Source organism: Chlorocebus sabaeus, chromosome 11, assembly GCF_047675955.1.
Source record: "Chlorocebus sabaeus isolate Y175 chromosome 11, mChlSab1.0.hap1, whole genome shotgun sequence".
NCBI lineage: Eukaryota > Metazoa > Chordata > Mammalia > Primates > Cercopithecidae > Chlorocebus > Chlorocebus sabaeus.
In genome coordinates this window covers 26,183,649-26,197,275 of record NC_132914.1, presented here as the reverse complement: position 1 = coordinate 26,197,275, position 13,627 = coordinate 26,183,649, and the positions used below count along the sequence as shown (strand labels likewise).

Here is a 13,627-nt window from a genome sequence, read left to right as displayed (position 1 = left end):
GCTTCCCAAAGTGCTGGGGTTACAGGCATGAACCACCACACTCAGATACACTAGCCTCATTTCAAACGCTCAGTAGCCACACGTGGCAATGGCTACCACATTGGACAGCGCTAGATTGAACATCCCATCAAAGCAGAAGAGTTCTATTGGACAGCACTAGTCTAGAGTTTTCCTCATAACAATGTAATTATATTCAAACTCTAGCCCTTAAGAAACTCACAAAAATAGTAACTTTAGAGTAGAGAAAACCGCAAAGCAGCAGCTTAGCCAACTATCAAAGATAACATTTCTAGTAATAGGACAAACAGACATTATGTACCTCCTGTTATGCTATCCTAGGAAGAACACATCTCATGTGTGATATTTCTGCCAAAAACACATAACCTGAATCTAATCATTAGAAAACATCAACCACAAGTGGAAGGATATTCTACAAAATAACTGGCCTGTACTCTTTATAATGTCAAGATCGCTGGGCACAGTGGCTCATGCCTGTAATCCCACCACTTTGGGAGGCCGAGGCTGGCAGATTGCCTGAGCTCAGGAGTTTGAGACCAGCCTGGCCAACATGGTGAAACCCCGTCTCTACTAAAAACACAAAAATTAGCTGGACGTAGTGGTGTGTGCCTGTAATCCCAGCTACTTTGGAGGGTGAGACAGGGGAATCGCTTGAACCCAGGAGGCAGAGGTTGCAGTGAGCCGAGATGGTGCCACTGCACTCTAGCCTGGGCAACAGAGCAAGACTCTGTCTCAAAATAAATAATTAAATTAATTAAAAGAAAATAAAATGTCAAGATCATAAAAGACAAAGAAAGGCTAAGAAACTGTACCAGATTAAAGGAGACTAAAGAGACATGGTAACTCAATGTAATTCATGATCCTTAATTAGATCTTGACCAGGGAAAGAATAACCGTAAAAGAAAGTGCTGGAAATGATTGATCAATGGACTGTGGGTTATATAATAGTATTATTAAAATGTTCAGTTTCTTGATTTTGATCATTGTGGTGTAGTCATGTAAGAGAAAGTCCTTCATCTTAGGAAATATACTGAAGTATTTAAAAATAAAGGAGCACTCTCTGGGTTCCAATTAAGATGGAGATAGCGTATCCCACCCTGTCTCTCCTCCTGAATGTAACTGGAAACCTTGGAAAGGATGTATCATGTAAACCATCTGAGGACTTTGAAAAAGAGAATGGTAGAAAGCAGGTTAGGAAAGGCAAACAGAGCTCTAAGAGCTACTAAAGTAAGGGGTGAGTCCTCCTTTTTTAAATCTGATTTCTCCCAGCCTGGACTCAAAGGCAACCTGAAACCCAGAAGTACGTACAAGGTGCAGACAAAAATTGTTCTAAGAGGCATTCTCTCTTTCTTGTCTGAGGAGCAGGAGAAGGGTCTCCTATGGGTTAGAGGTAGTAGAAGAAATGTTCTGGGGTTTTATTTCCTCTCTTGTCCCAGCTCCTAGGCAATCCCACTCTGGCATAGAAGCAGCAATAGCCAGACCAATGCTTAAAAATGAGAGAGGGGTATCCTTCTGTCTGACCAGAGGAAGCATGGATCCAAGAGTGTGAGACACATCAGTCCTGTTACTTATTTCAGTCTGTCCTCTCACCACTTGGTCCCTGAGGCAGACACAGTTGTGGAAAGTGTATAACAGACCAGGGAAACTAAGGCAGTGGCTATCTAGTCAGAATACTGAATACCAGGAAGATGTTACCTGGAAGCAGGAAAGATCTCCCTGGGGAAATCTTGGAAAGAAAGAAGCTCTAGAAAGTGATATGGGATCCAAGATGCATGAATCACTGGACCCATGTTTTAGCCGTGCCTTTAGATCTGACCCTAAATAGCAGGCAAAAGACACTGAGAACTGATCTACAGGGTGGACCACTGCGCAAGTCCCAGAATAGCCACTGAGTGTCACACACACACACACAGAGGACGGATATAAGTAGCACTGCAAAGCCTTTGAACATTGAACTGACATTGGAACCAGAGCCAACAGAAGGTGGGATAGGAATTTACAACCTAAACTTAAATTTGTCAGTTTCCTGGTAAAACAAGCAAAATGCCCTATAGGATTTAACAAAACCCAGAGTCCCAAAATATCATTTCAAAATGTCCAGAATCAAATCCATAATTATTCAACATACGAAGAACCAGGAAAATATTCACATCTCTTAGGGAAAAAGATAATCAACAGCCTTGAACATAGATGTTAAAATTAGACAAAGGCTTCCCAGTTATTAAAATCATTTTCCAATAAGTGTGAACACTCTTGAAACAAATGTAAAGACAGAAATTCTCAGAAGAGAAATAGGAAATATAAAAAAGATGCAAAAGAAAATTTTAGAACTGAAAAAAATATAATAGCTGAAATTGAAAATTTACTGGATTGGGTGACTAAATGAACTTGAAGATAGATCAGTAAAATTACCCAATCTGTACTATAGAGATAAAAAAGATATTTAAAACATGAGCAGAGCCTAATACATCTGTGTGACAATACCAAAAGATTTAACATTTGTGTTACTAGAATTTCAAAAGAAAAAGAGATTCATGCAGAAAGATACTTGAAGAAATAAAGGACTAAAATATTCCCTAATTTTGCAAAAGACATAAACTTGCAGATTAAAAAGGTTTAGTAAACCCCAAACAGAACAAATTTGAAGAAATACACACCCAGATAATATAATCAAACTACTGAAAACTAAAGACAAAAGAAAATATCTTGAAAACAGCCAGAGAAAAATGATATGACGTTTTTGTTTTTGTTTTTGTTTTTGTTTGAGACGGAGTCTCTGTGGCCAGGCTGGAGTGCAGTGGTGCAGTCTTGGCTCACTGCAACCTCCGCCTCCCAGGTTCAAGTGATTCTCCTGCCTCAGCCTCCCTGGTAGCTGGGACTACAGGTGCACCACCACACCCAGCTAATTTTTTGTATTTTCAGTAGAGATGGGGTTTCACCATGTTGGCCATGATGGCCTCGATCTCTTGACCTCGTAATCTGCCCTCCTCAGCATCCCAAAGTGCTGAGATTACAGGTGTGAGCCAACACCACTGAGTGGCAATGATGATTTTTCCATGACTTCATATTTCTCATCAGAAACCATGAAAACCAGTAAGCAGTGAAACATTTTTTAAATGCTGAAATAAAATAGCTTTTAGCTCAGAATTCTATATCCAGTTAAAATACCCTTCAGGAATGCAGGCAAAATGAAGACATTCTCAGAAAAAGGAAGACTGAGAGAATACATCATTAGCAGGTCTGCTCTAAAAATAAATAAATAAAAATGCCAGATAAAGTTTTTCAGACAGAAGAGAAATAATAAGGGTGGAAAAGCTTGTGAATAAATCAAAGAACACCTAAACAAATGGAGTGGCGAACTATGTTCATGGACTGGAAGATTCTGTATAATTACCTTGTCATTTCTCTTCAAATTTATCTGTAGATTTAATGCAATTCCAGTTAAATCCCAGAATAATTTTTTTTGTAGATGTAAACAAGCTGATTCTAAAATTTACATAGAAAAGTAAAGGAGCTGGAACAGTCAGAAATTTTTTTTAAGTAAGAATAAAGTTAGAAGATTCACAGTAGACAATTTTAACTTATTATAAAGCTACAATAGTAAATGCAATGTGGTATTGCCAAAGTGGTAGACACAGAGATCAATGGAAGAGAATTTTAAAATCCAAAAATAGATTCATGTAAATATGGCCAATTGATTTTGAACAAAAGTAGAACAGCAATTCAATGGAGAAAGGGTAGCTTTTTTAGCAAGTGATTTTAAAACAATTGAACATTCAGATGCAAAAAAAAAAAAGTATCTCAACCTAAACCTTGCACTTCATATAAAAATTACTCAAAACAGCTCATAGGCCCAAAGTTGAAACATAAAATTATCAAACTTTTGGAAGACAAATAAAACCTTCATAAACTTGCATAAAGCAAAGTATTCTTAAATATGACACCGTAAGAACAATACATAAAAGAAAAAATCAATAAAGTGGATGTCATTAATAACTTTAACTATGATACAATATTTGTAACTCACACATCTAACAAAGGACCTCAATACTGAAAAAAAAAAAACTCTTGATAATCAATAATGAGAAAGGCCGGGCGCGGTGGCTCAAGCCTGTAATCCCAGCACTTTGGGAGGCCGAGACGGGTGGATCACGAGGTCAGGAGATGGAGACCATCCTGGCTAACACGGTGAAACCCCGTCTCTACTAAAAAAATTTTTTAAAAAAACTAGCTGGGCGAGGTGGCGGGCGCCTGTAGTCCCAGCTACTCGGGAGGCTGAGGCAGGAGAATGGCGTAAACCCAGAGGCGGAGCTTGCAGTGAGCTGAGATCCGGCCACTGCACTCCAGCCTGGGCGACAGCGCAAGACTCCGTCTCAAAAAAAAAAAAAGAAAATGAACAACCCAATTTAAAAATAAGTAAAAGATTTGAAATAAATTTAAATACACACTTACCGTATGACCCAGCAACCGCATTCATAGGTATTTATGCTAGAAAATTTTAATATTTATAAATTTATAAATTTAAATATACACTTACCATATGACCCAGTAACCCCATTCATAGGTATTTACACTAGAGAAATGCAAATTTATGTTCACATAAAAACCTGTACATGAATGTTTATAGCAACTCTATTCATAATTGCTTGAAAATTGAAATGGTAATTTTAATGTTTATCAATGAGTGAATAAGCAAACCTATGACATATCTATATAATGCAATATTGCTCAGCAGCATTATAAACGATGAATGATTTATACACAGAACATGAATAAATCTCAAAAGCGTGATACTGAGTGAAAGAAGACAATCTTAAAAGTTTACATTCTGCATGATTGTATTTCTATGATATTCTGGAAAAGACAAAACTATGGAGAAGGATAAGAGATCAGTGATGACCAGGGTTTAAGGGCAGGGGTAGGGTTTGACTATAGAAGGGCAGCATGAGGAAGGGTTTTATGGTAATGGAACTGTTTGGTATCCTGGTTGTGGTGATGGTTACATGGCTCTATCTGTGTGCTAAAAATACACCAAAAATAGACAGTCAATTTTACACTAAGTAAATGTTTTAAAATTTAATAACAATAATATTTTAAGTAAAAGAGTAAAGGAGTGTGATGACTACAATTTTCTCCTGAATGGTTTAGAAAAATATGTATGTAGGTAGGTAGGTAGGTAGGTAGGTAGGTAGGTAGGTAGGTAGATGGATATAGTGGATAGATAGAATGAAATCACAAATGGAGAAAATGTATACAATTGGCGAACCTAGGTAAAGGGTGTAAAGAAATTCCTTGTACCATTGTTATAACTTTTCCGAAAGTTTGAAATTATATCAAAACAAAAAGTTACCACAGAAGTGCATTTTTTGTTTGTTTGTTTGTTTGTTTGTTTGACAGAGTCTCACTCTGTCACCCAGGCTAGAGTGCAATGGCGCGATCTTGGCTCACTGCAACCTCCACCTCCTGGGTTCAAGGGATTCTCCTGTCTCAGCCTTCGGAGTAGTTAGGATTACAGGCGCATGCCACCATGCCCAGCTAATTTTTGTATTTTTAGTAGAAACAGGGTTTCACCATGTTGGTCAGGCTGGTCTCCAACTCCTAACTTCAAATGATCCACCCTCCTCGGCCTCCCAAAGTGCTAGGATTACAAGCATGAGCCACTAGGCCCAGCCAGAAGTGCATTTTTTTTTTTTTGCTTTCCACTTTTTAATTATTATTTCCTCTTTATTTATTTTTTATTATTACACTTTAAGTTCTAGGGTTCATGTGCACAATGTGCAGGTTTGTTACATATGTATACATGTGCCATGTTGGTGTGCTGCACCCATTAACTCATCATTTACATTAGGTATATCTCCTAATGCTATCCCTCCTCCTCCCCCCAACCCATGACAGACCCCAGTGTGTGATGTTCTCCACCCTGTGTCCAAGTGTTCTCATTATTTAATTCCCACCTATGAGTGAGAACATGCAGTGTTTTGTTTTCTGTCCTTGCGATCCTTTGCTGAGAATGATGGTTTCCAGCTTCATCAGTGTCCCTACAAAGGACATGAACTCATCCTTTTTTATGGCTGCATAGTATTCCATGGTGTATATGTGCCACATTTTCTTAATCCAGTCTGTCATTGATGGACATTTGGGTTCTTTGCTATTGTGAATAGTGCCACAATAAACATATGTGTGCATGTGTCTTTATAGCAGCATGATTTATAATCCTTTGGGTATATACCCAGTAAAGGGATGGCTGGATCAAATGGTATTTCTAGTTCTAGATCCTTGAGGAATCGCCACACTGTCTTCCACAGTGGTTGAACTAGTTTACAATCCCACCAATAGTGTAAAAGTGTTCCTATTTCTCCACATCCTCTCCAGCACCTGTTGCTTCCTGACTTTTTAATGATCGCCATTCTAACTGGTGTGAGATGGTATCTCATTGTGGTTTTGGTTTGCATTTCTCTGATGTCTAGTGATGATGAGCATTTTTTCATGTGTCTGTTGGCTACATAAATGTCTTCTTTTGAGAAGTAACCTTCTTTTGTTCATAACCTTTGCCCACTTTTTGATGGGGTTGTTTTTTTCTTGTAAATTTGTTTGAGTTCTTTGTAGATTTTGGATATTAGTCCTTTGTCCTTTGTCAGATGAGTAGATTGCAAAAATATTCTCCCCTTCTGTAGGTTGCCTTTTCACTCTGATGAGAGTTTATTTTGCTGTGCAGAAGCTCTTTAGTTTAATTAGATCCCATTTGTCAATTTTGGCTTTTGTTGCCATTGCTTTTGGTGTTTTAGTCATGAAGTCCCTGCCCATGCCTATGTCCTGAATGGTATTGCCTAGGTTTTCTTCTAGAGTTTTTATGGTTTTAGGTCTAACATTTAAGTCTTTAATCCATCTTGAATTAATTTTTGTATAAGGTGTAAGGAAGGGATCCAGTTTCAACTTTCTACATATGGCTAGCCAGTTTTCCCAGCACCATTTATTAAATAGGGAATCCTTTCCCCATTTCTTGTTTTTGTCAGGTTTGTCAAAGATCAAATGGTTGTAGATGTGTGGTATTATTTCTGAGACCTCTGTTCTGTTCCATTGGTCTATATCTCTGTTTTGGTATCAGTACCATGCTGTTTTCGTTACTGTAGCCTTGTAGTAGAGTTTGAAGTCAGGTAGCATGATGCCTCCAGTTTTGTTCTTTTAGCTTAGGATTGTCTTGGCAATGCGGGGTCTTTTTTTGTTCCATATGAACTTTAAAGTAGTTTTTTCCAATTCTGTGAAGAAAGTCCTTGCTAGCTTGATGGGGATGCCATTGAATCTATAAATTACCTTGGGCAGTATGGCCATTTTCACGATATTGATTCTTCCTATCCATGAGCATGGAATATTCTTCCATTTGTTTGTGTCCTCTTTTATTTCATCGAGCAGTGGTTTGTAGTTCTCCTTGAAAAGGTCCTTCACATCCCTTGTAAGTTGGATTCCTAGGTATTTTATTCTCTTTGAAGCAATTGTGAATGGGAGTTCACTCATGATTTGCCTGTCTGTTTATCTGTTACTGGTGTATAAGAATGCTTGTGATTTTTGCACATTGATTTTGTATCCTGAGACTTTGCTGCAGTTGCTTATCAACTTAAGGAGATTTTGGGCTGAGACGATGGGGTTTTCTAAATATACAATCATGTCATCTGCAAAGTGGAAATATTTGACTTCCTCTTTTCCTAATTGAATACCCTTTATTTCTTTCTCTAGCCTGATTGCCCTGGCCAGAACTTCCAACACTATGTTGAATAGGAGCGGTGAGAGAGGGCATCCCTGTCTTGTGCCAGTTTTCAAAAGGAATGCTTCCAGGTTTTGCCCATTCAGTACGATATTGGCTGTGGGTTTGTCATAAATAGCTCTTATTATTTTGAGATACGTTCCATCAATACCGAATTTATTGAGAGTTTATAGCATGAAGGGCTGTTGAATTTTGTCAAAGGCCTTTTCTGCATCTATTGAGATAATCACATGGTTTTTGTCTTTAGTTCTGTTTATATGCTGGATTACGTTTATTGATTTGCATATATTGAACCAGCCTTGCATCCCAGGGATGAAGCCCACTTGATCATGGTGGATAAGCTTTTTGATGTGCTGCTGGATTCAGTTTGCCAGTATTTTATTGAGGATTTTTGCATTGATGTTCATCAGGGATATTGGTCTAAAATTCTCTTTTTTTATTGTGTCTCTGCCAGGCTTTGGTATCAGGATGATGTTGACCTCATAAAATGAATTAGGGAGGATTCCCTCTTGGTTTCAGAAAGAATGGTACCAGCTCCTCCTTGTATCTCTGGTAGATTTCAGCTGTGAATCTGTCTGGTCCTGGAGTTTTTTTGGTTGGTAGGCTATTAATTATTGCCTCAATTTCAGAGCCTGTTATTGGTCTATTCAGGGATTCAACTTCTTCCTGGTTTAGTCTTGGGAGGGTGTATGTGTCCAGGAATTTATCCATTTCTTCTAGATTTTCTAGTTTATTTGCATAGAGGTATTTATAGTATTCTCTGATGGTAGCTTGTATTTCTGTGGGGTGGGTGGTGATATCCCCTTTATCATTTTTTATTGCATCTATTTGATTCTTCTCTCTTTTCTTCCTCATTAGTCTTGCTAGTGGTCTATCAATTTTGCTGATCTTTTCAACAAACCGGCTCCTGGATTCATTGATTTTTTGAAGGGTTTTTTGTGTCTCTATCTCCTTCAGTTCTGCTCTGATCTTAGTTATTTCTTGCCTTCTGCTAGCTTCCATCTAAAAAACAAAAAAAATTTTTTTAGGTGGAGTTTCACTCTTGTTGCCCAGGCTGGAGTGCAATGGCGTGATGTTGGCTCACTGCAACCTCCGCCTCCCGGGTTCAAGTGATTTTCCTGCTCCAGCCTCCTGAGTAGCTGGGATTACAGGCATGTGCCACCATGCCTCGCTAATTTTGTATTTTTAGTAGAGACGGGGTTTCTCCATGTTGATCAGGCTGGTCTCGAACTCACGACCTCAGGTGATCCACCCGCCTTGGCCTACCAAAGTGCTGGCATTACAAGCACCCAGCTGGAAATGCACTTCGTGGTGGCTCAAGTCTGTAATCCCAGCACTTTGAGAGGATCACTTGATCCTGGAAGTTCCAAACCAGCCTGGGCAACATGACAAGACCTCATCTCTACAAAAAAAAATACAAAAATTAGCTGAGTGTGGTGAAGCTCACCTGTAATCCCAGCTATTCAGGAGACTGAGAAGAGAGGATCACTGGGTCCCAGGAAGTCGAGGCTGCAGCAAACCATGATGGTGCCACTACACTGCAGCCTGGGCAGCAGAACAAGACCCTGTCTCCAAAAATAAAAATAAAAATATAAAAGTGGCCGGGTGCGGTGGCTCACGCCTGTAATCCCAGCGCTTTGGGAGGCCTAGGTGGGTGGATCACGAGGTCAGGAGATGGAGACCATCCTGGCTAACATGGTGAAACCCCATCTCCACTAAAAATACAAAAAATTAGCCGGGCGTGGTGGCGGGCCCCTGTGGTCCCAGCTACTCAGGAGGCTGAGGCAGGAGAATGGCGTGAACCCGGGAGGCGGAGCTTGCAGTGAGCCGAGCTCGTGCCACTGCACTCCAGCCTGGGCAACACAGGGACACTCTGTCTCAAAAAAAATAAAAAATAAAAAAGTGCTTTTCCAATAAAATATGTTTTTTAAAAATCTTCAAGAATATCATAACACATATGCTTTGTCAGCCTTTTTGTTATTCTTCACATTAAGTGCGATCTCTCTCCTGTGTCTGAGCTTGAGAAGTCCCACACAATAACCCTGGAATAGCAGTAGTCCTCAATGTATCCTTTGTGGGAACCAGGAGTACTGAGTTGAGGAGGACTCCCAGGCCAAGTCCAGGCTTATTGAGGAAGAGTTCTATTACTGACTAGTGATGCTTCTCATAGGTGCAGGCCAGGTTTCTGGCAGGATGCATGCTGGGAATATCCTAATGCAGCTTATATCATCCTCTTACTGTTTACAGTGTTTCTTCTTCAAATCACCGCTTAAAGCTCTAACACTCAATGAAATTTTTATTTATTGGGGACTTCTCAGTAAAGAAGTGTGGGACTTCTCAAGCTTAGACGTAGGACAGAGATCAAACTGAGTGTGAAGAATAACAAAATGTTAACACAACATACATTTTATGATATTCTTGAAGGTATTTTTAAAATAAAATATACATGTTCTTTATCTCATCAACATAGTTCTAAATATCAATAGCCTTATTAGAGATGGCCTACCTTGTTGCTTTTAGTTAAAATCTTGTATCACTAATCATTTATCTTTTCATGTTCTCCTTTCTTTTGTACCTTTTTATCCAAATATAAATGTGTATTTTATTTTGCCTAAACAATTGAAATAGTCTCAGCTCTTTCCTCGCCTCATCTTTCCACACTTTCATCCTACACATGGTGATTTTCTAAAGTATAGAGTAGATCAGATTTATCAATCTGGTGTGGCTATGAACCAGTCTATGCTAAGCATGAGAGACAGATGCTATGATGATTCAGTCCCTACTTTCACCAATTCAGATCCACAGGAAAAGACCAACACGCAAATAGATTGTTACAATACACTGAAAAACTCCTACTACAATTTTCTTTCTTTGTTTTTGTTTTTGTTTTTGAGACGGAGTCTCACTCTGTCGCCTAGGCTGGAGTGCAGTGGCACAATCTCAGCTCACTGCAAGCTCCTCCTTCCAGATTCAAACAATTCTCCTGCCTCAGCCTCCCTAGAAGCTGGGATTACAGGCGCGCGTCCCGCCCAACTAATTTTTTAATTTTTAGTAGAGGCAGGGTTTCACCATGTTGGCCAGGCTGGTCTTGAACTCCTGACCTCATGTGATCTGCCGCCTGCCTTGGCCTCCCAAAGTGCTGGAATTGCTGGCATGAGCCACCGCGCCCAGCCCTACAATTGCATGTGAAAGAAGAGCAAGAATGGTACATGCTTCCCAGAGGATGCAGAGTTACAGCTTGTAAAGTGCTTGGCATATGATTTGACACATAGTAATCATACATACACACTAGTCATTAAAATAATTACATCCAAGTGCCAAGTACAGTGTTATAAATTATCATTATTCTATCTTGCAGGATAGTGGATTTAAATCATTTTTTCAAGCCACCCAACGAGTCAGGGAATTTTGAACAGAGCCAAAATTTTGAAGTCTGTTATCCCAAATCTCCCACAAGGGAATACTATTTTCCAAATAAAATAAACTGTGTCCTTTTAATGTTATCATCTGTTTCTAACTGCTTTTGAGAATCTTTCCACGATGTATTTCAGCAGAAGATGATCCCCATCTTTTTCTCAATCATGAGGTTTACAATCAATGACGTTATCCCCACATTCTATTTAACTGTACTGTCCTCTATAATTTTCACCAGCCGTCACAGCTCAGGTATGTTCCTTCCAACACTCATACATATTTATTGACATTAAATAAAATCTCCTCTTCAACAAAATGAACTATGAATAGTATATATCAAAAAATAATAGCTACAACGAAAGGTCAGACTAGGAAATCAGACCCAAAACTTCTAGCACTCTGAGGATTTGAAAAATAAAATGACATGATGCTTTCCTGAATCCCGAAGATAATCTCTCGAGTGTCCGAAAGAAAGCCTGGAGCACAAGGATAAGAATCGAAAACTGTGGTACATTTCCAAACATGTCCAAAAAGCATGTTCGTTCCCAGCTTCCAGGATACATCCAAAACAGAGCTTTTATTTTTTTCTTATCTCATATTATGGCTTTTTAGATGTGTCCGAGAATATTTTTTAATAGGCTGCTCTTATAAACAGGAGTGTATAAGAGTCTCACCGTGCAGTGGTGCAGAAATAAGAGAATACAAAGATCTGTGCTCTGAACTGAGCCCTGCCACGTAACTGCTGGCATGATTCTGTGCCAGGAACTTAATCATTTTGGACTTTGGTTTCTGAAGCTATAAACCTTAGAGATAAGACTATCTGACTGGGCGCAGTGGTTCACTCCTGTAATCCCAGCACTTTGGGAGGCCAAGGTGGGTGGATCACCTGAGGTCAGGAGTTCAGGACCAGCCTGGCCAAAGTGGTGAAACCCTGTCTCTACTAAAACTACAAACATAAGCCGGGCATGGTGGTGGATGCCTGTGATCCCAGCTACTCGGCAGGCTGAGACAGCAGAATCGCTTGAACCCAGAAGGCTGAGGTTGCAGTGAGCCAAGATCACACCACTGCACTCCAGCCTGGACAACATATCTATTCTTATCTATCTCAATAAGTTGTTATTGAGAACAACAACTAGCATTTGTGTGGCAATGTAAAAACTAACTTTTTCCTCATAAACAGTATTTCATTTACTTACTATTACTGTTGAACTGAGTATTATTATTATTACAGTTATTATATTCTCCTGACAAATGAGGAAGCTGAGGCTCAAAGGATTTTAAATTAGCCTGCCTAAGATCAGAGAAAGTGGTAAATTACATCTCCTAACTACACCTTTGCTTGCCCCAGTGGGTGGTAAATGCTTTGACTGCAGGGATTTCCTTTTAACGTCATAGTCTCTAGGCTGAGCATCAGCTCTGTGCATAACAGGCACTCAGTAAATATCTGATGAGCTGGGGAGAACCAAAGTAGCATAGTGAGAGTCTGGTTCACCAAGAGTCAATGAGAAGAGACATTAAATTTTGTAAGATATGAGGAAAAGCTCTCAACAGAAAATATGTATACTACTTCTACTTAAATTTAAAATAAAAAACCATACTGCAGGGTTATTTATCCTTTGAACACATTTAGGCATTGCATTTTAGGACATATTTGATTGGGTACAAGGGATAAAAACCTACTTGGTGAGGGAAAGAGACAAATTTTCTTTACAGAAGAATTCCAAGTAATATCTAGAGATACTTCCTTCTTCAAAAGATAGAGCTTAATCCTCCTGCCCCTACTTTGACGGTGAGTGTGATGATTAATTTTATGTGTCGACTGGGCCACAGGGTGCCCAGATATTTACTCAAACACTATGTTGGGTGTTTCTGTGAAATGTTTTTGGAGGATATTAACATTAAATCAGTTGACTGGGTAAAGCAGATTGTTTTCCCTAATGTGGGTGGGCCTCATTCAATCAGTTGAGAGCCTGAATAGAATAAAAAGGCTGATCCTCCCTTGAATAAGCGGGAACTCCTCCCGCCTGACTGCCTTTGAGCTGGGACTTTGGTTTTTTCCTGCCTTCAGACTCAAAATAAAATGTTGGCTCTTCCTGGGTCTTGAGCCTACCAGCCTTCAGATTGGAACTACACCATGGGCTCTCCAGCGTCTCCTGCTTGATGACTCACTCTGCAGATATTGGGACTCATCAGCCTCCATAATTATGTGAGCCAATTTCATACAATAAATCTCTTTTACATAGATATATATGGGTGTACTATATATATAGTACACACACATACATATATATGTATATATACATATATAGTGTGTATATATGTATGCGTATATACAGATCTATACACACATATACACACACACTATATATATACACACACTATATATATGTGTGTATATATATACACATACTATATACACACACACATATATAGGGT

At 39.2% G+C, this 13,627-nt stretch overlaps 1 protein-coding gene across 2 annotated transcripts in view; it reads left to right on the top strand.

The window, feature by feature from the left end:
- Nucleotides 1-13,627, top strand: part of LMNTD1 (lamin tail domain containing 1) — a 245,139-nt gene that overhangs the window by 223,808 nt on the left and 7,704 nt on the right. Inside the window, exon 9 of one of the 2 annotated variants that reach the window (XM_073020567.1) lies at nt 13,260-13,401. The exons of the other annotated variant lie outside the window; for it this stretch is intronic. The gene's annotated coding sequence lies outside the window, so the exon portion shown is untranslated. Of the gene's footprint in view, nt 1-13,259; nt 13,402-13,627 lie in introns of those variants that run through there. 2 annotated transcript variants of the gene reach the window in all.